This window comes from Mesoplodon bidens, assembly GCF_964165515.1.
Source record: "Mesoplodon bidens genome assembly, chromosome: 4".
NCBI lineage: Eukaryota > Metazoa > Chordata > Mammalia > Artiodactyla > Ziphiidae > Mesoplodon > Mesoplodon bidens.
In genome coordinates, this window is record NC_138160.1 from 44,068,357 (window position 1) to 44,092,983 (window position 24,627).

The following is a 24,627-nucleotide window of genomic DNA, read 5'->3' on the forward strand; positions in this document are numbered from 1 at the left end:
AATTTCACAGAGTGTAGGCCCTAAGCAATAATAAATAATAAGTTAAACAAAGGTGCATTTCTCTAGAGAATTATGTAGTTATGTGGGTAGGCCTGTTAGACAATGCCAGTGTGACACTGAAAGGACAGACATACAGTCATCCTTTTGCCTTATTTTTAAAGTTTTGAATATTTTTTCTTAACACGATAACATGTCCTATTTGCTAGAGGAAACAATTTTGCCACACTTTTGGTCAATCTTGCAAATAAATTTCCAAATTTTGAGCTAGCTAGTTGTACCAGTCAGGGTCCAATCAGGAGTCAGAAAGCAGAACAATTATTTTAACAGAGAGAATTTAATATAAAGAATTGTTGGGCTTCCCTGGTGGTGCAGTGGTTGAGAGACACCGCCTGCCGATGCAGGGGAACACGGGTTTGTGCCCCGGTCCAGGAGGATCCCACATGCTGCGGAGCGGCTGGGCCCGTGAGCCATGGCCGCTGAGCCCGCGCGTCCGGAGCCTGTGCTCCGCAACGGGAGACGCCACAACGGTGAGAGGCCCGCGTACCGCAAAAAAAAAAATATGGTAGAAGTAAGTAACTTCAGGAGGTGATTACCATGTTTAGGACTGGAGGACCAAAAGGTAGAGGCCGGATTATTAAAATTTGGAACCATGGGGGTGGGGCCTGAAGATGTAAGATGCCTCAGGGACTCAGAGGAGAGATCGAGGAGTCAGGACCCAGATCTCTGGGAGGGGGTGTGGTTGGATGGCGTGGCATCATTGAGTGTTTGAAATGAGGCTGGTGCTTGGAATGCAGACAACTTACAAGCTGGAATCAACTAGAAGGAACTGCCACTGCCAGGGTGAAGAGCTGTTTCCAGGCTGTTGCCGATAGGAACGACAAATGGCAAGGAGCCAGTAACTTGTCCCCTTGGAGCTTTCTATTGGCAGAACCTACAAGGGAGCCAACTGGCTAAGGAGAATTGTGGTTTGTATCATAAAGTAGTGAAGAGTAGGGTGAGTTTGAGGTTGAGACAATAGCTTAACAACCAGCACAATGCTCTAACTGGAACACTTGTAATTAATATGTTTGCTATTGTGGAAAAGCATCAGTTTGGGGATCAGATGGATCTGATTTTGAATCTTGCTAAAATGTCTACTGGAGTGTTACTTTGGGTAAATTCTGTATTATACTTAATGTCTCTAAGGCTTCGTTTCCTCATATGAAAACAGGGACAAGAATATTTATCTCAGGAGGCTTTTGTGAGCATTAAATAAGATCATGTATGTACATTACCTAGCATGGTGTCAGAGTCAGGATTCAAACCCAGGCAACGGGGACTTCTGAGCCATTCTTAATCACTATATATACTGGCTTTCCAATTTACATGGAGAACTAACTGGTAAGTCAAAAAATAATACAGTTTGGGGGGTAGGAGGGAAGCCTGTGTGTTACAAAAGACAACATAAGGAACCCTTGTGGTGATGGCACTGTCTGTATCTTGACTGTGTGGTGGATACACAAAACGACATAGATGATAACACTGTATAAATAAACACACACACACACATGCACACGAGTCCAAGTAGAACTGGATTGTATCAATGTCAGTATCCAGGTTGTATTATACTATAGTTTTAAAACATGTTACCACTGGGGGAAACTGGTCAAAGTGTACACAGGATCTCACTGTATTATTTCTTACAATTGCATGTGGATCTACAATTACCTCAATTAAATTTTCAATTAAAAATAATAACACAGGGCTTCCCTGGTGGCGTACTGGTTGAGAGTCCACCTGCCGATGCAGGGGACGCGGGTTCGTGCCCCGGTCTGGGAAGATCCCACATGCCGCGGAGCGGCTGGGTCCGTGAGCCATGGCCGCTGAGCCTGCGAGTCTGGAGCCTGTGCTCCGCAACAGGAGAGGCCACAACAGTGAGAGGCCCGCGTACCGCAAAAAATAATAATAATAATAATAATAACACAGCCTGTCATTGATGCTAAGACTACCTTCTGTGATGCCCTGCAAGATAAGGAAAATATCAACTGGGGATATATTCATGTCATACTCAACATTTTAAACCATGTTTGAGGTTTTGATGCCAATGGATTTAACTTTATAATCATAGGTAAAAGCTATGAAAGGAAGTCAAAATGGAGTTGGTATTGCTAAGAGAGCACTCTTAAATGGAACTCTTAGGAAGTGTGACTTTTGCAACATCTCAGCTTGGATGGAATCTGAACTTTTGACCTGATGAAGTTATCAAAAACACCGGCCAGAAACTCAAGATACTTATCGGACCCTTATCCTAAAATAACTCTTGACAGTCTATCTACTTATCAGACCCCTACCTTAAAACAACTAGTGATTCCTTAAGGACAAATATTTTCATGTCAAAGTTTATCATAATTCTCTCCAGGCAACTTTTAACAAACTTGTGGCTTTTTGTCTGTATAAGCTCCTGACTCTTTCTTTTCCTTGGAACACTCCTTTGGAGTTACCCAAATCTGTGTCTTCCGAAATGCAATTCTTAAGACCCCAGATAAACTCTTTTCTTATTTGCAGCCTCCTACATCATCATCATCATCATTTTTATTATTTGGTTGGCAAACTATATTACCTTCAAATGATATCTGGGCTCTATACAACTTAATAAATCAGATATTTTGAAAGATTTGGTACAATATCCCAAAGCATAAATGCAAAGCTTGAAGCAACACAAATTGTTTAGTCTCTGTCAAACAATTACTGAAAGTGAAACATAACTGAAATGTGCTCCAGATTACCACAAAATGTTCTTTTTGGTCCAAATCATCCAGAAACTTTACCTAAATTCTCTCCTGTGTTTGGACACAGCCAGTAAACTAAGCTTGGTCATCATTTTGAATGTCAAGGTGAAGTGACATTTCAAAGAACTCCACTGGTCCCATATTAAGAAAGTTTTAAAAAGTATATGTCAAAAAGATTTTGCCAAACAACAGAAGTAATAATTGAAATCTAGCTGGTTTCCTGCAGAGCTTTATCTTCTCTTTCTGTGGATTTGTTCTTATGCAAGTTGTGGGGAATTTATTTGGTTTGGGGTGTTTTCCTGCTGTGTGACTGTGGTTGAAATAATAAGCTGTTCTGAATCAGTTGCCTCTTCTCTAAGGCTATCCTGTGATTAACAACATATCTGAACTAATTTCTTTGCTTATGTCAGGCTTACTGGCCCAAGAAATGATTGAAAAGAGTGATAAATACACAGAGCAGGGATTTCCCTGGTGGTGCAGTGGTTAGGAATCCACCTGCCAATGCAGGGGACACAGGTTCAAGCCCTGGTGCAGGAAGATCCCACATGCCGCAGAGCAACTAAGCCCGTGCGCCACAACTACTGAGCCTGTGTTCTAGAACCCGTGAGCCATAACTACTGAAGCCTGCGCACCTGGAGCCCGTGCTCAGCAAAAAGAGAATCCACCACAGTGAGAAGTCCGTGCACTGCAACGAAGAGTAGCCCCCACTCGCGGCAACTAGAGAAAGCCTGTGTGCAGCAATGAAGACCCAACACAGACAAGTAAATAACTTAATTAATTAATTTTTAAAAATGTACAGTGCAGGTTTTAATGGCCAGACAAAAACAGAATTATTCTGAGGACTTATTACTTATCTCTACTGTGACAGATGCTGATGTATCTGTCTTTTCTTTAGGCTTGGAGCATCTCTCTCACCACTAAAACTGTCAAAAGCCAGAAGAGAGGAAGGAATGAAGATAAATCCTTTTCTTTGTGGCTTCATATCACAGTCCCATCTGTTTCCATAGTCAAGTGGAAATTTATGATAAATCATGCTCTGTGATGCCATATAATTCTACCTTTGAAATATAGTTAATTGCTCAGATTAAAATGTCTATTCCAAAAGGAGGAGAAAAACCCCCACCAAATTCTTTTATTGGGTTTATTGAATTAGCACCTTGTTTTGAACTCTAAACAATGGCATACTATTATTGTGCTCTGAACAGAGTGGTGTTCCACAAATTCTTGTTAATTATCCGAGGTAAGAAGTGAGAAGAAAAAAATCCTCATATGGAACTATCCCAGTTGGAATTTGATGAAGACATGTGGCTTAAACAGAATCCAACCCTCTTCTTTGAAAATATGTTTCTACTATTGCTTTCCTTTAAATTAAAAATATTCTGTCTGTACAGTAAGAGCTAAAATTTATATCTCAGAATTTCCTAAGATACCTTACAATTATGGCACGAGGTCAAGCCACCAAGAAAAGACAATGGAGTGAATTGATGAACAGAGGAGGAAGTTGCATGCTTGTCTGGGCTTCTTCCTCTCAGGCTCCCACGAACTATACTGAGGAGAGGCTGCCAGTGCAGTACAAAGGTCTGCCCTTTGCTACAAATAACTGTGCTATTCTGAGGCCATCAAGGCCTCCACAAGGCAATGAAGCCAGTGCATTTGTGAGCTGAACTCAGTCATAAACAATTTAAGATTCCAGCAAGGAAGTTTCTAGTGGATCCTGCTAAATCAGGATGAAATCAGTATTAGATTAATTCCTTTATAAAACTATATGTGCTGAGAGTGGGAAATAGTGGGAATTCTCGATGGCACTTCTAAGTCTGAATCCCACAGAGACAAACTAGTTTGGCCCTGATCCAAGCATGCAAATTTCTCTCTATTCCTAGTCAATTGTGTTACCAGTGACAGTTGTTCAGAAGGGTGAGAGGAGGAAGAAATCTATGCATATCCATCACCCCTAGAAAACCAAGTATAAGCCCAGCAGCTGGGTTGTTTTTTTTTTAACATCTTTATTGGAGTATAATTGCTTTACAATGGTGTGTTAGTTTCTGCTTTATAACAAAGTGAATCAGCTATACATATACATATATCCCCATATGTCCTCCCTCTTGCTTCTCCCTCCCACCCTCCTTATCCCACCCCTCTAGGTGGTCACAAAGCACAGAGCTGATCTCCCTGTGCTATGCGGCTGCTTCCCACTAGCTATCTGTTTTACATTTGGTGGTGTATATATGTCCATGCCACCCTCTCACTTGGTCCCAGATTACCCTTCCCCCTCCCCATGTCCTCAAGTCCATCCTTTGCAACTGCATCTTTATTCTTGTCCTGCCCTGAGGTTCTTCAGAGCCATTTTTATTTTTATTTTTAGATTCCATATATATGTGTTAGCATACGGTATTTGTTTTACTCTTTCTTACTTGACTCTGTATGACAGACTCCAGGTCCATCCACCTCACTGCAAACAACTCAGTTTCTTTTTTTTTTATGGCTGAGTAATATTCCATTGTATATATGTGCCACATCTTTATCCATTCATCTGTCGACCAGCAGCTGTTTTTATAGTCAAAAGACAGAATGTTAACTAATAATCAGAAGGTTAACACAAAATTATCTCAAATTAATCTTTCTTCTGCTATTGCAATCATAATATTCTGGGCCATGCCAGGATAGAAGTTGGTAGGGGCAATTGTTGTTATGACTATTTTTCTAGTCAGCACATCTCCTGATGTCGCTATTTTTGCTAATGGTACCATCACTTACCTATCATCCAGCCTTGAAACCTCAAAGACTCACCTTAAACTCGTCCATCAATTGCCACATATAATTAACCAATACAGTCAATCTATTATTTTTTTATCCCCTGCCAAATGTCATACTCAGTATTGGGCTGGTCCTTCATTTTGAAGAGCTTCTTTATCAGACTTATGTTGTTTTTAAAGCTTCATTACTTGACACGGTGGCAGAAAATTATGGAATCCAGGCTGTGGTCAGTTACTGAGCCTCATCTACGGATCTATACATTCTGGAATCTGGTGGGTTCTATATGATAAAAGCTTCTGTATATGAAGCAATTTGATTTTTAGGTGAAAAGTACTGAAATGTGAAACATTTTGCCAAGAGGAATTTAAGAGACTGATTTGTACTTTGCTATTCAAAGTGCAGTCCACAGACTAGCGTTGTTTCATCTAGAGCTTGTTAGGAATGTAGACTCTTGAGTGCTACCCTGACCTCCTGATTAGAATCAGCATGTTAATAACAAGGTTCCCCTGAGGAGATATGCACAGCAAAGTCTGGGAAGCTCTAGGACAATCCCTATCTTGAGATCCAGAATGATTGTATGACAAGATGAAACTGAAAGGGGCAGTGTGAGATAATAGAAATAATTCTGAAGTAGGAACCAGAAGTTGTGTGTTCCATGTTTACAAGTTGGGACCCCAGAAAAATCATTTAACCATCCTGGGCCTCACTTTCCGATATTTCACGTGGGAATAATATCTCCTTGCTGTTTCATGGGGTGGCTGTGAGGTTTGCAAAAAAAATGTGAAAGTGATTTAAAAATCATGTAACATTTACACATATTTTAGAATCATTTTTTAAAATTGCTTTTCTCAGGATCACACAGCTTCTTTGTAGCAGGGCAGGGACCGCAACACAGCTCCCTGACTTCTAGTCCAGTCCACAGCGAGTGAGGCTCCCGTCACCACAGACTTTAGAAGGCCCTTGGCATTGCAAGAAGCAGCGTTGGAACAATCTTTTAAGAAAAGAATTTGACAATTCATCTCAAGAGTGTTTCAATGTGTTAATACCCCACGACCCTGTAGTTTCTCTACTACGAACCTAACTTAAGGAAATAATTGAAAAGAGATGAAGAGTCTTAAGTAATTATGTTCACCGCAGATTTACTTATTATAGAAAAAAAAACCCTGCAAATCTTAATGTCCAACAACAGGGAATGGTCAGATATGTTGTAAGACGTCACAGGACAGTATATCATGCAGCTATTAAAATTTTTGTCTAAAAAGAGTTTTCAAGAACATGAGAAGATGTTTGATAGAATATTAAGACAAAAAAAGAGATAGATCAGAAAGTTATATAAGTATGATCTCAACTATGCTCAAAAAAATATGTGTGGGGAAAAGGCTACAAGGAAACATAAGAAAATATGAACTGTGCTTGTTTCTGGGCAGCAGCATTTTTTGTTCTGACCTTCATGTTTTTAGAATGAGACTGAATGATTTTGATCAGTGTATGTGGGCAGGCCTAAAATGGATTAGAATTGACAGTTTTTCTAACGATTTGTGCAATTTGTGGAAATTAAGTTGTGTTCGTTGGTTAGTAACTGTGGCTACATTTTAAACAATTTTTTCTGTCTTTGTCTCTGTCTCTCTCTCTTTCTCTCTCAGCTTGAATAAAGCATATGTGCACAAGTTAAAAAAAAAAAATTGAAGAGGTCCCAGCAGTACAGTTAGGGAAACTATATAGTAAATCTCCCTCCTACACCATTCCTCAGGCCAATTCCCCATCCCAGAAGCAAACACTGGTATCAGCTTCTGTTTCCTTCCAAGGTAGAGTATACATTTCTCCCAAAAGGTAGTACACTATAGACTGCTGTGCACCTCTTGTTTCTTTCTTTGTAAACTTTTTCTTTTTATTTATTTATTTATTTATTATTATTTTTTATAAGGTTTTTTTTATTAGTTTCTGCTTTATAACAAAGTGAATCAGTCATACATATACATCTGTTCCCACATCCCTTCCCTCATGCATCTCCCTCCCTCCCACCCTCCCCATCCCACCCCTCCAGGCGGTCACAAAGCACCGAGCTGATCTCCCTGTGCTCTGCGGCTGCTTCCCACTATCTATCTACCTTACGTTTGGTAGTGTATATATGTCCATGCCTCTCTTTCGCTTTGTCACAGCTTACCCTTCCCCCTCCCCATATCCTCAAGTCCATTCTCAAGTAGGTCTGTGTCTTTATTCCCGTTTTACCCCTAGGTTCTTCATGACATTTTTAAAAAAATTCCATATATAGGTGTTAGCATACGGTATTTGTCTTTCTCCTTCTGACTTACTTCACTCTGTATGACAGACTCTAGGTCTATCCACCTCATTACAAATAGCTCAGTTTCGTTTCTTTTTATGGCTGAGTAATATTCCATTGTATATATGTGCCACATCTTCTTTACCCATTCATCCGATGATGGACACTTAGGTTGTTTCCATCTCCGGGCTATTGTGAATAGAGCTGCAATGAACATTTTGGTACATGTCTCTTTTGGAATTATGGTTTTCTCAGGGTATATGCCTAGTAGAGGGATTGCTGGGTCATATGGTAGTTCTATTTGTAGTTTTTTAAGGAACCTCCATACTGTTCTCCATAGTGGCTGTACCAATTCACATTCCCACCAGCAGTGCAAGAGGGTTCCCTTTTCTCCACACCCTCTCCAGCATTTATTGTTTCTAGATTTCTGGATGATGGCCATTCTGACTGGTGTGAGATGATATCTCATTGTAGTTTTGATTTGCATTTCTCTAATGATTAATGATGTTGAGCATCCTTTCATGTGTTTGTTGGCAGTCTGTATATCTTCTTTGGAGAAATGCCTATTTATGTCTTCTGCCCATTTTTGGATTGGGAACTTTTTCTTTTTAAAAAATTCAAACCTTCAGAAAAGTTGCAACACTAGTAACATAAACTCTTGTATGCCTTTCACCTAGATTCATCAATTAATATTTTGCCACAATTGCATTCTCTTTATATCTATAGATAATTTTGATTATCATTATTATGGTTACTATTATTATTGCTGAGCCATTTCAGAGTGAGTCGCAGTGCTCAAGCTCAGCGGCCATGGCTCACGGGCCCAGCCGCTCCGCGGCATGTGGGATCCTCCTGGACCGGGACACGAACTCGTGTCCCCTGCATCGGCAGGCGGACTCTCAACCACTGCACCATCAGGGAAGCCCTCAGACATCTTCATCCCTAAATACTTGTTTGTGTATCTCCTAAGAACAAGGACATACTTGTACATAACCATGATACAATGAGCAACTTCAGGAAATTTAATTGTCCCAGTACTATCCTTGGTGACAATTTTTTTTATCTGCGTATATTGAAACATATTGTAAGCAGTTTGTAAAGCAACCTATTTCTTTTTTAACAGTAATATAGCATCCCACTGAATGGATGAAGCATCATTTACTTAACCAGTATCCTATTGATGAAATTTCAAGTTGTTTCCAATCTTCCCCTACTCCACACAATATGCCAGCTGCAAATTTCTTTGTACACCTATACAAGGAGGTGTGTATCTATCTGATAAGCTGCTTGAGATGAGATTGTTGTGTCAAAGATTATGTACATTTTGCTTTTTGATGGCTGTTGCCAAAACATAGCTTCAAAGAGGATGTACCACTTGACACTTCCACCAAAAATGCGTGTGATTGCCAACTGTCTTTCATCTGACCTAATGCTGTTTATTATCAAATCATTTGATCTTTGATAACGCATATGTGAAAAGTGTGCTTTAATTTTATTATTTTTCTTATTGTGAGGTAGAAAATATTTCATATATTTAAAATGTAATTTAATTTCCTTTTTAATGAATTGTCTTTTGTTATTATTTTTGGGTCTGTCTCAAACTCACGCATAATCCCAAGTTGGGACTCCCAGGAAGCAGTGCTTTTCTAGAAAGCAGGGGGGTTTTTTTGTGTTTTTTTTTCCACGTTAAGTCTCAGGTATCTCCACAGCTTGAGACCCCAAATGTTTGGGGATCCTATTGTCCATTCTTAGTAAGCACTTGGCCTATCAAGTGTTCTTTAATAAGCATTGCTTTCACTGATGAACTGGGTATATTCTAGGCCTTTCATCATCGGTTCTCTCCTTTACTAGAGTCCAGATGGTACCAGTGGATGTATTGGGAAGCCATAGATGTCATCCAAGACAGGTCTAGGTCTAAGTTGTCCATGAGGTGAGCCCATCTGTGCTCTTCTGCAGACCACTCCCGTGATATGAGGTTTCTCAGATGACAAACTGGTCTGCTTGATTTTGTTCTCTGCCTCCAGGCCTGTCCCTAACGTTTGTGGAACCTAGGGCAAGAATACAAATGAAGGCCCGCATACAATGCATCTAATTATGAAAAATAATAGATCAAGCCAACATGCTGTACACAGCATATTTCAAACCCCTTCCTTTACAAATATACCTTCATAATGACCTGGAAGGCTGGCTTCAAGTTTGGCATTATCAGAGTTCTTCAGAGTTCCACACTGGAATGTGGAACACCAGCTTCTGGTCTATTCCCCATTCCCTTTGCACCCCTTGCCCAACCCAGGTCCCACTCCTGGGATTCTTGCACACACATGTGTGGACACCCCAGTCACCCATACCTCCGCCGATCAACACCTGTTGTTCACTTTTTGGGCTTGGAAAATGCACACTACCAGCTCAGTGACCCTCTGGAGGTCACATTTCGGGAAGAAGGCTGTGCAAGAAGCAGGTGCAGGGGCCTGTTCTAGTTCCCAGATGCTTAGAGCATGATCTAGAAGTGGATGAGCTTGGCTCCTTGGATTTCTGGGCCTGTGGGAGAGATGGAGGCCAGAGGAGGACCACAGCTGGGCTCCCTAGATCCTGTAGCCCAGGAAAGGCCCCCTGACCAGGCCTAAGCCAGTGCCATCTGCCTCCTTGTCTACCTAGTACGTCATCACACAGTGTATTACTGAAGAACTCTCTGTGACTTGGCTTTTTGTATACTTTGGAAAAAAATTTGACAGTTTGTTGAGTTTTCCTGGTGGCAAGCTTCTACAAGGACTTTGTCATCTTCAGGTTATCGCAGCAAGATGTGTAAAACTACAAAGTACTTTATGCTTACTTTCATGTGTATGTGTTTCAATAGCACATGTATTCATAGAGATATTTATTGCTGTTGTTGTTGTTCTAACTAAACATACATTTTTTCTTACATAAAAGTAATATATGCTTAGAATAAACAATCCAGACATCGCTTAAAGGTAAAAAGAAAAATGCAAAAAAAACCCACCTATAATCTCACCATTTAGGAAGAACCACAATTTACATTTTGGTATAAAGACTTCTAAACACTTTTCTGTGGATACACACACACATGCTTTTTTATGCAAAGATGAAATTATTCAATTCATGCAGTTTTGTGCTGTGCTTTTCCTTTTAACAATAGTTGACAGATAGCTTTCCATTTCAGTGAATTTAAATTTGCATCATCATTTGTAATGGCTATAGAATATCACTATATTTATTTGTTTATTTATTCAATAAATAGTCATATATGTACCAGTCACTGAGCTAGGGTCTTGAGATACAATCATATGCAAGCAAGTTTTTAAAAACACAAATTTTCCATAATTCATTAAATTAACCCCCTATAGCTGGACAGTAAAGTTTTTCAATTTTGCTATTATAAAAAGTTACGATGAATATCCTGTACATAGATTTTTATGCCTGTGCCTGAATAGTTCCTTAGAATAAATTGCTAGAAGTGTTAATTGCTTGATCAAAAGTAAATATATTGGGCTTCCCTGGTGGCACAGTTGTTGGGGGTCCGCCTGCCGGTGCAGGGGGCGCAGGTTCGTGCCCCGGTCCGGGAGGATCCCACGTGCTGCGGAGCGGCTGGGCCCGTGAGCCATGGCCGCTGGGCCTGTGCTTCTGGAGCCTGTGCTCCGCAACGGGAGAGGCCACAACAGTGAGAGGCCCGCGTACCGCAAAAAAAAAAAAAAAAAAAGTAAATATATTTTAAATATTGATAGCAATGCAGATCGACTTTCAGAGAAGTTGTTCCAGTTGACATCTCATCAATAGCACTTACTGCTCCATATTCTTGCCAACACCAGGTGTTAACAATTTCTTAAATCTTTGCCAATCTAGTGGGCAATAATTAAAATAAGCGTTATCTCTTTTTCTCTTTTTCTTTTGTAAACTGACAGTTCATATCTTTTACCTTGGGATGTTCATCTTTTTCTTAGTGAAGGTAAGAGTAATTATGTACATTAAGGGAATTGTCACATATTTTACAAATACTTCCTAATTTTTTGTTTGTCTTTGGACATGGTTGTGGTATTTTAGACACATTGAAGTTATTTTTCCCCAAATAGAACTACCCATAAATTTTTTTAAACATCTTTATTGGAATATAATTGCTTTTCAATGCTGTGTTAGTTTCTGCTGAATAACAAAGTGAATCAGCTATACATATACATACATCCCCATATCTCCTCCCTCTTGTGTCTTCCTGCCACCCTCCATATCCCACCCCTCTAGGTGGACACAGAGCACCGAGCTGATTTCCCTGTGCTATGCAGCTGCTTCCCACTAGCTATCTATTTGACATTTGGTAGTGTATATAAGTCCATGCCACTCTCTCACTTCATCCCAGCTTACCCTTCCCCCTCCTCGTGTCCTCAAGTCCATTGTCTATGTCTGCGTCTTTATTCCTGTCCTGCCCCTAGGTTCTTCAGCACCATTTTTTTTTTTTTTTAGATTCCATATACATGTGTTAGCATATGGTATTTGTTTTTCTCTTTCTGACTTACTTACTTCATTCTGTATGACAGACTCTAGGTCCATCCACCTCACTACAAATAACTCAATTTCATTTCTTTTTATAGCTGAGTAATATTCCGTTGTATATATGTGCCACGTCTTCTTTATCTATTCATCTGTTGATGGACACTGAGGTTGCTTCCATGTCCTGGCTGTTGCAAATAGTGCTGCAATGAACATTGTGCTACATGACTCTTTTTGAATTATGGTTTTCTCAGGGTATATACCCAGTAGTGGGATTGCTGGATCGTATGGTAGTTCTATTTTTAGTTTTTTAAGGCACCTCCATACTGTTCTCCATAGTGGCTGTACCAATTCACATTCCCACCAGCAGTGCAAGAGGGTTCCCTTTTCTCCACACCCTCTCCAGCATTTATTGTTTCTAGATTTCTTGATGATGGCCATTCTGACTGGTGTGAGATGATATCTCATTGTAGTTTTGATTTGCATTTCTCTAATGATTAATGATGGTGAGCATCCTTTCATGTGTTTGTTGGCAATCTATATCTTCTTTGGAGAAATGTTTATTTAGGTCTTCTGCCCATTTGGGTTGTTTGTTTTTTTGATATTGAGCTACATGAGCTGCTTGTATATTTTGGAGATTAATCCTTTGTCAGTTGCTTCGTTTGCAAATATTTTCTCCCATTCTGAGGGTTGTCTTTTGGTCTTGTTTATGATTTCCTTTTCTGTGCAAAAGCTTTTAAGTTTCATTAAGTCCCATTTGTTTATTTTTATTTTTATTTCCATTTCTCTAGGAGGTGGGTCAAAAAGGATCTTGTTGTGATTTATGTCATAGAGTGTTCTGCCTATGTTTTCCTCTAAGAGTTTTATAGTGTCCGGTCTTACATTTCAGTCTCTAATCCATTTTGAGTTTATTTTTGTGTATGGTGTAAGGAAGTGTTCTACTTTCATTCTTTTACATGTAGCTGTCCAGTTTTCCCAGCACCACTTATTGAAGAGGCTGTCTTTTCTCCATTGTATATTCTTGCCTCCTGTATCAAAGATAAGGTGACCATATGTGAGTGGGTTTATCTCTGGAGAACTGCCCGTAAAGTTTAATAGTGATTGATGATTAATAAGCTTATTGAGTTGAAAGAGTTTGAAGTGATCAGGATCTTTGTGTGTAGAGACACCAGTATGAGTGTTCAGATCTCCTGTTGAATTCTTGGCAGAGTGAATTGAAGCCCTTGGAAACATGCAAGAGGAACAGTAGAATTACCTGAAATTCTGTTCCTTTGCATGGGGCAGCAGTAGTTTGTGTTGAGAGGAAAATGCAAGCTAAGTGATTTAAAGAAAGGGAGTGGGGAAAGAGGAAACAACCAGTTTGGCTGTAAGAGGTCTCAGGAGGAAGATGGGGCAGAGAGAGAGAGAAAGAGATGTAGTGCCTGTGGTGGGGAGTGGAAATCTGAGGAAAGAGAAAGAGGTTTACCTATAAATTTTAGGAAGTTTGTTGGTATGATAGCCAGTTCTCACAAAACCTGTGGAACAGAAACCATGTTACTCATCCTACTTTGAAGTTGGGCTTGGATATATTTTTGGATACAAGAGTGGGAGATGAACCCCAAGGCAGCTGCTGGTGAGTGCATTGCCAGCCCAAGGCACCCAACTGTGTTTAAGGTCCCCAGCGTGGTGACACTGAGGTTGACTCCCCAGTGCTCCATCCATTGCCACATAATTAATCCAAGCTGCTCATGGTAACTGCTCCCTCACCAGGACTCTGTTCAGGAACTTCTGCCAATGAGATGTCAGGGAATCCTTGCTGGGGCTTTCAGAAAACAGAAGTAAGTGTCTCTCCTGTTGGAAACAGGAGAAACAGGGAAACACATTGTCCCAGGTTGTGTGGCCTCAAGGGGGAATTGCTTTAGAGAGAAGCTGAACAGATAATTAGCAGAGAGACAGACAGAAAGAACTTCGGTCCCTAGTGACATTGTTTTTGTTGTTGTTTTTTATTTTATTTTATTTTTGGCTGCATCAGGTCTTAGTTGCAGGATCTTCATTGCAGTGCGCGGGCTCTTCCATTGTGCGTGGGCTTCTCTGTAGTTGTGGTGCATGGGCTCCAGAGCACCTGGGCTCTGTAGTTTGAAGCACATGGGCTCTTTAGTTGAGGTGTGCGAGCTCAGTAGTTGTGGCATGCAGGCTCAGTTGCCCTGCAGCATGTGGGATCCTAGCTCCCCGACCAGGGATCAAACACCCGCACTGGAAGGCAGACTCTTAACCACTGGACCCCCAGGGAAGTCCCCTAATGACATTGTTAAGCCACTGAATCCACCAACCCTGAAGTCTGCCCACCCTGTCATATGAGATAATAAATGTCCTTAATCTTTAAACCTGTGGGAGTCAGCCTCTGTTACTTGCAGCCGAAAACATTCTAACGGACTGACACACAGAGTAAACTGTGAACAAGCTGGAACCCTGGCAAAGTGCTGAATTCCTAAATGTAATAGTCTGGACTCAGTGCAGACCAAATGTTTAGATTGGACCTGAACTGCTTTCATTTCCCAGAACATGCTGTGTTCTCTCCCACCTCAGGGTCCTTGCATAGGCCATTTCCTCTTTCTCCTCAGTCTGCTCTTTGTGTCCCTGACTCTGGCTCAACTTCAGGCCTCTAGTAGGAAGCAAGGGGTCCAGAAAGATTTCCCTGGCCCGTCATGTCTGAGTGGGTGTTCCTTCCACATGCTCCCACAGAGCCGTGTGCTGTAAATTGCCTGTATCTCCCTGTGAAGGCAGGAATATATCTGTGTTGGTCACAGTTTGGATGAACCTTGAAGACATTAGCTAAGTAGAAGAAGGCAGACACAAAAGGCCACCTGTCATATGATTTTATTTATATAAAATCTCCAGAACAAGCAAATCCATAGAGGCAGAAAGGAGATTTGTAGTTGCCAGGGGCTGGAGGGTAGGGAAATGGGGAGGGACTGCTAATTGGTATGAGGTTTCTTTTTGGGGTGATGAGAATGTTCTGGAATTAGATAGTGGTTATGGTTGCAGATATCTGTGAATATACTAAAAACCATTGAATTGTATACTTTAAAAGGGGGGGGGAGGCTATGCTATGTGAATTACATCTCAGTTTAAAAAAAGAAAAAACCTCCACTGTTTTCCGTTTTAGCTGATGAAACCAGCTAAAAGAAAATGAAAAATATCAATATATACTCATTTATTTAGTGAAATACATAGAATTTCACAATAAAATATAAGTCATACTAATTGTAGCATATGTCAGGGCTTCATTCCTTTATGTGTCTGAATAATATTCCATTGCATGCATATATCACATTTTATTTGTCCATTCATCAGTTGATGGATATTCGTGTTGTTTCCACTTTGGGGCTATGATGGATAATGATGCTATGAACATTAGTATACAAGTTGTTATGTGAACATATGTTTTCAATTCTCACAGGTATATACCTAGGAGTGGAATTGTTGGGTCATATGGTAACTCCATGTTCAACTTCTTTGAGGAACTGCAGGACATTTCCAAAGTGGCTGCATTGTTTTACATTCCCACCAGCAATGTGTGAGGGTTCCAACTGCTCCACATCCTAGCAAAGATCCATTTGAGTTAATTTATTTTAGGCAAACAGAATGCTGACCTGGAGAAATAGGAATGATACACTTCATACTTACATAATTAATGTGCATGAATCAAATGATCAGTAATGACCTTGCCAATCTGCCTTTTGACATCCAAGAGCTCATAAGGAAAAGGCAAAAGAAAAGAAAACAACTAACTTGGGAATGAATAACTGATATTATCTGTTTAAAAAAAAAAGGCATACATATTGGCTAAAGAGCCTACAGTAAATTTAAACTTGAAAGTTATATAGCAATGGTCTCCTTAGCTTAAGCCTAAGCCATCCCCTGCTGGGGTTCAGATGTGTCTGGGCCTGTTTGGTGAAGTCAGATGTCAGAAACCGATTTTTTAGAGGAAGAATAAACTTGGGAGAGAGAACTAATTTAAGGGAAGACAGACTTAAACAGAAAAGTTTATTAGGCTTTTGGTGAGAGGCATAGTTCCGAAAACACAGGATTCCCCAAACCCTGGTCTTGCCTCCATGTACCCAGGACTGAGTCCTAGAAGAGAAAGTCCTGTGCGTAAAATTTGAAAACATGATTTCTATGGTTTGTGTCCTCCTAAAGTTCAGATGTTGAAATCCTAACCCCCCAATGTGATGGTACTAGAAGGTGGGGCTTTTGGGAGGTGATTATTAGGTCATGAGCTTGGAGCCCTCATGCATGGTATTAGCACCCTTATAAAAGAAACCCCACAGATTTCCCTAGCTCCCTGTGCCATGTGAGGATACAGCAAGAAGTCAGCAGTCTGCAGCGCAGAAGAGGGTCCTCCCCAGAACTCAACCATGATGGCACTCTGATCTTGGACTTCCAGCCTCCAGAACTGTGACAAATAAATTTCTGATATTTATAAGCTCCCTAGTCTATGGTATTTCTGGTATAGCATCCCGAATGGGCTAAGATAATTATTCTCACTAAAAACTCTAAGAGGGGGCTTCCCTGGTGGTGCAGTGGTTGAGAGTCCGCCTGCCGATGCAGGGGACACGGGTTCGTGCCCCGGCCCGGGAAGATCCCACATGCCGTGGAGTGGCTGGGCCCGTGAGCCATGGCCACTGAGCCTGCGCGTCCGGAGCCTGTGCTCCGCAACGGGAGGGCCACAACAGTGAGAGGCCCGCGCACCACAAAAAAAAAAAAAAAAAAAAAAAACCTCTAAGAGGGACTTCTCTGGTGGTGCAGTGGTTAAGAATCCGCCTGACAATGCAGGGGACACGGGTTCGAGCCCTGGTCCGGGAAGATCCCACATGCCTCGGAGCAACTAAGCCCGTATACCACAGCTACTGAGCCTGCGCTCTAGAGCCTGTGAGCCACAACTACTGAGCCCGCATGCCACAACTACTGAAGTCCTCGTGCCACAACTACTGAAGCCTGTATGCCTAGAGCCGGTGCTCCGCAACAAGAGAAGCCATCACAATGAGAAGCCCGCGCACCACAACAAAGAGTATCCCCCGCTCGCTGCAACTATAAAAAGCCCGCGCGCAGCAACAAAGACCCAACGCAGCCAAAAATAAATAAATAAATAAGCAAACAAATTTATTAAAAAACAAACAAAAAACCCCTCTAAGACACTGGATGAAAGATAGTAGTGCCTCAGTATTCCATTCATATAGATATATTACCCAAAAGGGAGAGGACTTTCTCCCATTTTGTCCCCAAACTTCATGACCTCCAGAATATTCCTCTCCACATTGGTACACTGAAGGCCCCTGTGTATTGGGGGTGGTGGCAGTGGCAAAGTGCCTGGATGAGGTGTTGGCTGGGGACATTGGAGGCAGCCTTGAGGCACCATCGTACAGCTGCCTGGGGAGTGCAGCCTGGGCAGTTGACATCACTGGAGAGGGGCAGGGCAGAGGAAGACAGTGGTGGCAGCCCATGATGGTCCTGCGCTTTTTGGTGAGTCCAGGTGAGATGCTGTCTGGGGACTCCCAGAAGGGGCTTTGGTGGGGACTAGAGGTGAGGATAAAAGCAGGAGAGACTCAGATCATCACTATTTGTATATTCAGAGTGCACAGCATTCTGGCTGGTGTGGCCTAGAGAAATACAGTCTAACCACTATTGAAAAAAAAAGGAAAAATAAGTAGGTAGCTGAGGAATGAGCCAACTTTGAAATGAATGGCTAAAAACACACTGTTCTTCTGGGATGACTGGTAATCTTATAAAATAATAATTTTTCCACCCCAAGAGTCTTTGCTATTTGTGATAGCTGATGTAATAAAACTGTTTCGTGGCCTTTCCCACCATAGGTTGCTGTGTTGTTCTCACATCTGGGAACTTTCCATTGCTTCAGAGATGAACTTTCTCACAGTTTTCTATCTCATGGCATCTGAGGTTATAGATGAAAATGTAACTAGTGGTCAATGGCAGGAAAATTAAGTGGCTGATGGAGTGTGTAATAATCAAAAAATGAAGCAAGTTCAATTCGATCCAAGATGTTGCGTTAACACAAAACCAGTGCAACAGAGCCAGTGAGGACAGCCATAGCCTGGGTTCTCCCACCTCACGGGGGAGGTGAGGGAACCATCTGTAAATGGTGCCTTCTTGACCTCAAGGAAATGAAACCACGTGATCACACTTCTATTTTTCTAGGAGAATAAAATACATTAAGTTCAGGCCAATGCTCTTTTTTGAAAATAACACAAGTTATTATTAGACTCATTTTCCATCAAAGGACACGTTCCAACTTTTAAGAAAGAAATACAACAAATCTCGCCCGATAAATTTCTTGGCATGTGTTGAAGCGTAAAAGCAGTTTGGGGGAGGGGTGGGGGAGTGTTGTTTGGGGAGCAGCTGTGGAGTCAGGATCAGAGAAGATCCATATTCCCTCTGTGTGTGGGGAAGACGGACCAGAGCAATGGCTTTCAAACCCTGGGTTCCATGGGGCCGAACAATACCCTGAAATTTCCCTGGGGTGGCTGGGGGAGGGGCCACGTGGGTCCACAGCCTCCACAAAAAATCAGACAGACTGAATCTTGATCTCTTTTGTGTAATGGTTTTTATCTAAAATGTATACTTGAACATAGGGATTTGCTGCCAGAGAAAGGGAAAAGAGAGAGAGGGCCTGCGAGAGAAAGAGACTGAGATTGAAAACCACTGGGGTTTGCTTGAATCCACGTCTGCAAATGTTATGGTTTCTCAGGAGGGGCCTTCTACCGGAGGAATCCTGCATGTTAATCACAGTCGCAGCAAACTCGGTTGCTGTTTTCCTTACTCACACCGGGAATTCATCTATTCCTGGCTCCCAGAACATGGTCTTGGCAATACTCGTCCTGGCTGCTTTGTTTCTGAGCCGCATGGTGGAAACTGAGCAGAGCCCTTGGCTGGATCCGTCACACCAACCCCTGGCTGACCTTCTGAACTGTACATCTCCACATACAGAGGAAGAAAACTCAGGAGCCCCGGAGAGGAGAGGGCTGACCAGCTGGTCCTGTCCAGAATTGGGGAAGCTCTGCTCAGGACAGCTGAGATTAAAAGAGAGTCAGGAAAGAGAAATCAGCGATTCCTTTAGGGGCCAGAAAACTTATGGAAATGCCAAAAGATGGCAAATCCAGAGGGCTTGGAAATTTGGTCACTTTAGCACTCAGCTCTCTGACCTTTGGAAATGACACATTACAGTACTGAGTCCAAAACCAGCTTTGATAGATTTTTTGTTCATCTTTGTACTCAGGCATTTTAAGACACTGTAGAGAGGTCTTCTGATGTTTTCCACACACCATAATGGCATAAAACCAGGAGAGGAGCAACGACAGCCAGAAAGAATTACAAATAGAGAATAGAAGACAAAAAAATGTGTGTGGGGGGTGGCTAGGGGTACATCTGTGGGCTTAGTCAGTAACTTAATCTGGCAATGCAAACTTAACCAGTTAAAAGTAAACAGAATCCAGTTAGGCCCCTGCCTCCTAATGAGCCCTTACCCCTACCTTGGGCTTTTGGGGTCCTCAGCCAACAACATGCAGACATGTCAGTTCCTGCTGGCGTCAATCCTGTCTGGCCTCTGGAACAACGGCCAAGCACTTGATCATTCAGCATTTCTCAGTCCTGAGCCTCCGAAGGCTACACGTGGCATTATTGGGAGTTCTTTGCTTATTCGTGGGCTTGGAATTTGCCTGCTGCACCCACATCTGGCCCCCAGATGGTGGGATTGACCCAGGTGTGCACTAAGCTGTAGGTTCCCTGTGTTTATGGTCAGTGTGCCTGCCTGGTCCCTGCTTTTTCCCTGGGACTGGAACGTGGTCCAGAGCTGGCTGGGGCTGCCGTGCCTCCCCTGGCTTCTGCCAGTCTGCTCAGGCCATCTTTTCCCTCTCACTGCCACTCTTCCACCCTACAGCAAAGTTGAGAAAACAGTACAATGAATAGCCGTATATCCCTCACTTAGATTTACTAATCGTTAACACTTTACCACATTTGTTTATCTTTCTTTCTCTTCCTATGCACACAGACACACACACGATTGTCTTGATAATGTCTTTTTTTAAAAAATAAATTTATTTTATTTATTTTATTTTTGCTGCGCGCGGGCTTTCTCTAGTTGCGGTGAGCAGGGTCTACTCTTCGTTTTGCTGCGAGGGCTTCTCATTGTGGTGGCTTCTCTTGTTGCAGAGCTTGGGCTCTAGGCGTGCAGGCTTCAGTAGTTGTGGCTCACGGGCTCTAGAGCGCAGGCTCAGTAGTTGTGGCGCACAGGCCTAATTGTTCCATGGCACATGGGATCTTCCTGGACCAGGGCACGGACCTGTGTCCCCTGCATTTGCAGGCAGATTCTTAACCACTGCGCCACCAGGGAAGCCCTTGATAATGTCTTTTATGGCTGTATTGTTTTTCAGTTCAGGATCCAATCAAGGATCATGCACTGCATTTAGCTGCCATGTCTCTAGTTTTCTTTAGTCTAGAATAGCTCCCCCCCTTTTTTTTTAATCTTTCTTTTTTTAAAAAAAATTTTTATTGGAGGATAGTTGATTTACAATGTTGTGTTAGTTTCTGCTGTACAGCAAAGCAAATCAGTTATACATATACATATATCCACTGTTTTAGATTCCTTTCCCATATAGGTCATTACAGAGTATTGAGAAGAGTTTCCTGTGCTATACAGTAGGTCCTCATTAGTTGTCTATTTTTATATAGTAGGGTGTCTTGACTTGGATATTTTTGAAGAGTCCAGGACAATTGTTTTGTAGAACGTCCACAGTTTGGATGTCTGATTATTTCCTCCCGATTAGATTCAGTGGGACCACAAGGATTTCTTTTTCCATTCCCTGCGCTGCTGCACATGCAGCATTTTTGGCAGGAATACCTTCTAGCTACGACTGCCTCTTAGGCATAGGCTGTACCCAATGCCCACTTGCTTTCCTCTGTACATCACTGTAACCACCTCCTCGCTGTCCCGGCCAGAAGGCGACACAGCAAGGGTGGCCGAGGAGCTTGTGCCGGGCAGACCTGGGCTCCCAGGGGCCTGGAAGGGTTGCTGCCACCAGACACCACTCTGACTATTCAGCCCAACTGGATTGGTTCAGAAGGGAAATAGCTTAAATGTTCTTCTTTGGCTCCCACTTTCATTTGTCACAGCTGAGCTCTCAGATATCCTGGGCTCTTAGAACTCTGTCATAGTCCAGTGGTGGTCAGGCTGAGGAAGCAAACAGGGCAGAGATCCCACAGAGGCAACATCTTAGAGGCTCCATAGGATATAACCTTCGGTATGTGGACAAAACTTCTGAACTCAAGTGGAAACTCCAGGCAAAGGGCTGCTGTGCTGGGCTTCAGAAACAAGAAGAACCAGGAGAAGTTGGGACCAGGTGTCTGGTCGAGTTCAGGGATTTGGCAAGTATCCATGTACTGCATTAGCAAGAAAACCAAGTTCCTCCTTGGAAAGGAAGCTATAAGTTCAAAAAGTCAAAGTCAAAACCCAAATCCAGAGCCCTCATCGGTTGGAGGAGACCTGGATCCAGGAGCTCCTCCAGGGCAGGAAGCCTTTCCTATTATCCTGTGCATCCTCATGACTGAGCACCATGCTTGGTGGGTGGGAGACACCCAAACCTTGCTGTTGAATGAAAGAATGGATGAATAAATAAATAAATACGATTTCTAAAGAAGAAGAGTCAAGTTTAGTATCCAAGAGTCCAATTCAATTGGGAGGATTTAAGAGTCAGTGTCTGAGGGTATAGATGGGGAGAGACGGCAGAATTTCGAGATACATACATCAAGGGTAACTGAGTTGAAAAAGGGGGTTGAGCCACAGTAAGTTGTTGAAATGTGTTATAATTCATCCTCAATCGACCTAACTCCAGATTTTTCTTTTATGATGAGCTCATTGGTGTCCTGGTTTTCTTCAGGCAGAGAGAGAGCTTTTGTTCAGCCACTGTGCAGCCAGGAACGTGCCTGTCCCATCAGGCACACAATCTGCCTCTGAGAAGCTGGGAATGGGGCCACAAGGATGTTTTTCCCCCCTTTCCTGCCCTGCTACAGGTGGCAGAAACAGAAGGTGAGATGTGGACACACTCATATAATATCCCGGCTTTTCAAACCTCATACAGCGACACGCAAGCTCACTCTCTAATATCATAAAAGCTGGGAGGCAAGTCCAGGAGTGGGAATGGAGAAATTCCATGGAAAGAAAGCTCAGGAAGCTCCTAATAAAACATAGCTTAAACATAAAAATTTGGCACTTTATCAAGACAAGGAAAATAGTGAGGGGTCGGTGACTGAGCTATGGACTGCATTTAGCATCTGGAGTGTTGGAAGCTTCCAGCAAGGCCTGCTAGATTGATAAAGGGGCTCTGGAAGATCTCTTAATGGATATAAGTGCTATGCAGGGGGGAAAAGACTTGTCAGGTGATTCAGAATAAAAGTATTTTTAAGTTGAGAAGAGTGCAATTGTATTACCATTCCCACATTTAGAGATGAATAAAAAAGGCACAGAGAAAGGAAGTGGGCTGTTACTGGGCCTCCCATAACTACAGTCCAGCTCAGCTTCCTTATATAGGTTTCTTTTCACACACATGCTGTTAGGTTAGGTTTCTAAAACTCATGGTTTTCATTTATAGGTTAAGCAAACCCCAATTTTTCTAAATACTGAAGATGATGCTGGCCAGAACTTAATTTGGGTTATCACCATGCCTAGCACTCCCTCCCTCCTGCCTTCCTGTCTGAGTCCCTTGAGGAACCTGGGTGGCCGCTTCATTTCTATAAACTTTCCCAACTTTCTTCTCCTTTTCCTCCCTCCCTCCTCCCTTCCTCCCCTCCTTCCTTCCTACCTTCCTTCCTTCCTTCCTTCCTCCCTCCCTTCTTCCCTTTTTTTTGCCAACGTGTCCGTACAGCTGAGCCCCCCTGATCCCTGTTGGCTGCACAGACCCAGCTCCAGTGCTGTCCTTCTTTTACTGGGGAACTGATGTCAGCATGGCTGGATGACAGCCCAGCAACCGTTCTGTTACTAATGAATTGGCAGGGAGAACAAAACACTCTTCTGGAACAGTTTTGTCATCTATAGTTGGAGCACAGAAAACCTTGGGATTTGGAAAAGAACAAATGTCATTCGAGTTTGCTTATTTACCTTCAGATGTCAGGACCCCCGGTTCACCACGCCCTGAATGTTTGTCTGATTACAGAACTCCTGCAAATAACAAAAGGTTAAAGGAAAACTCCACCCTTGCAGCATTTCCCTACTCATTTTCCGCCCTCCAGGACTGGCTGGCAGGCTTGGGTCGGGAAAATTTTTATATTTATAGTCCCATAAATAGGGGGGCCAGACTTGGCAGCTTCAAAAGGGCTGAGACAATCTTGGAAAGCTGGGATTGAAAGAGCCCTTAAGGAGCATTAAGGCCAACATTCTTCTCTAAATATGAGAAGCTGAAGCCAGAGAGGTTGCCGGTGTTATGGGTTGAACTGAGTTTCCCCAAAATTCATTTATTAAAGTCTTTACACGCAAGATCTCAGAAAGTAATCTTATTTGGGATAGGGTCTTTACAGACATATAAGTTAAAGTGAGATAAGCGGGGTTGGGTATAAATCAATATGCATGGTGTACTTATAAGAAGGAGAAATTTGGACAGAGGCGCGTATACAGGGAGAATACTATATGAACATGAAGCCAACCATCTGCAAACCAAGGAGAGGGGCAGGGAACAGATCCTTCCCTCACAGCCTTCAGAAGGAAACAACCTTGCCAACACTTTGATTTTGGATTTCTAGCCTCCAGAACTGTGAGACAATAAATTTTTGTTGTTTAAGCTCAGTTTGTGCTACTCTGTTACAGCAGCCCTAGCAAACTCTTACATCTGGAATCTCAGTTCAAGAATGGCCTCGCCAGTTAAATCTTCTGAATGCCTTGCTCAATGCTTCTTTTGTCACATTGCCACCTAGACTGGATGCATACTATGAAATTACTATTTACAGAAAACAAGAGTACTTTTCCAAAGGGACAATTTGTCTAAGAATTTGAAGAGCAATGCCTCTGATCTTCCATGCTGGAATCTCTATGTGTAAATAGAGGCAGGAAGATGCTCCCCACCTACCCCCATCTTATTCAGTTTAAAAAGCTGCTCCCATTTAATTCACTTCCTCAGAACCCAGGATATATAGGCTTTCTCTTTTTATACGATTGACCTCATTTTTAGTACTTGTCTCAATCTCTTTAAAAAATTACCTGGCCTTAAAAGAGCACAACTAGAAATATGAAAATTATGAAAGAAAAAAATCTCATTGGTAGGGCTGCCCTGGTGGCACAGTGGTTGA